We start from the raw sequence: 1328 nt of genomic DNA, 5'->3' as shown, positions 1-1328 counted from the left end.
GCAAATCTGATCGTGCATGGCCTGGAAAAGCACTCCTCCTTTTGGTGTTAAACTTACTGCACTCTTCATGTGAACATCTCCCGTGATTCTGTGGCTCTCCGTCACATCTGGGTTCTCTCTGGTCCTTCCTTTCCAGATCCAGGCTGGCCCCAGGCATGGAAACCTTCCTGTACCTTCAGGCTGCCCTGCCCTTCGCAGTACCTCTTGCCGTTCTTTATTCTTTCTTGGTTGGGCTGGCCGGGTCTTGCGTGAAGTATTTGAAGTGTGGGCATAGGATGGATTTATTCAGTGGCACGATACTCTCTGGCCTTGTTCCCTCTTTCTTTACTGAAATATGGTGGAGAATTGTTAGCGCGTACATTAATACCGCATTGCCTAAGCGGAGTCCTTTTTAACACAGTGTGTCAGGTTTTTCTTTCGTCCCCTCGACGTGCTCCTGAATACACGCCGGTTTCCAGGTGGGTGGGGAGAGCCCGTGCCGGGATGTGCTGCATCCCCATGGATGCACGGCCCCTCGCAGGAGCCCCTGCCGAGGGAGGAGGATAGCCTGTGGGGAGCGGAGCCCTTTCCCTGCCTGGCTCTCCAGAAATACCTGTGATCTTCAACAAGGAGGAAGGTCACAGCTGCTTTAAAAGCTGCTGGGTAAAATGCAGGGTGTTAGCGGGACGCTGGTGGCTCTGGAGGGGCCAGGGGAGAGGGGGACAGAGGAGGCAGATCTGGGGATGGGTCTGTGCCGGGCTGGGTTTCCGCAGGGCTGCAGGGGGAGAGGGGAACAGGGTGATGATGAATGATGCTGTCGCTCTGAGGCTCTTCCAAGGCCAACACAGCATTTTAAGTGGCCTGGAGCGAGTGCTTCTTGCAAACAGGACCAAGGAGCTGAACGTTGTTTTCCTGGGCTGCAATCGAAGCTGCCTCAGCCGGGTGCCAGCACTGCTGAAATCGCTCCCGCTGCTCTAAAATTAGCTGCGGAGCGGAGAGGCACCCACTCCCTCCTGGAGTGTGACAACCAGGGGCTCCCGGCACCCCGGAGGGGGTCCCAGGCCGCGTCCTCACCAGCCTGCCCCCTTCCCCACCACTTTTCGGCAGCACGGTCGGGCTCGGTCCAGCCTGGGCTTGCTTCCCTAAGACAGCAGATGCAATGCAGCTCTTGAGGATGCGCTAACAGGGAAGGAGCAAGAAGCCAGCCTGCCGTGGCGATATATTTTGGGTAGCAAAGGAGGTGCCGGGGTTACCCGGGGGCCGGGCAGTGCTCAGGGCCAAGCGCAGCGCCTCGGCCCTGGCGTGCAGCAGGGTGAGAAATTTTGCAAGAGGAAGTGGCAGGGCGGCGG

The sequence above is a fragment of the Aptenodytes forsteri genome, unplaced genomic scaffold, assembly GCF_000699145.1.
Source record: "Aptenodytes forsteri isolate BGI_AS27 unplaced genomic scaffold, ASM69914v1 Scaffold142, whole genome shotgun sequence".
Taxonomy (NCBI): Eukaryota; Metazoa; Chordata; class Aves; order Sphenisciformes; family Spheniscidae; genus Aptenodytes; species Aptenodytes forsteri.
The sequence above is the reverse complement of the archived record's forward strand: the minus strand, read 5'-3'. Positions refer to the sequence as shown.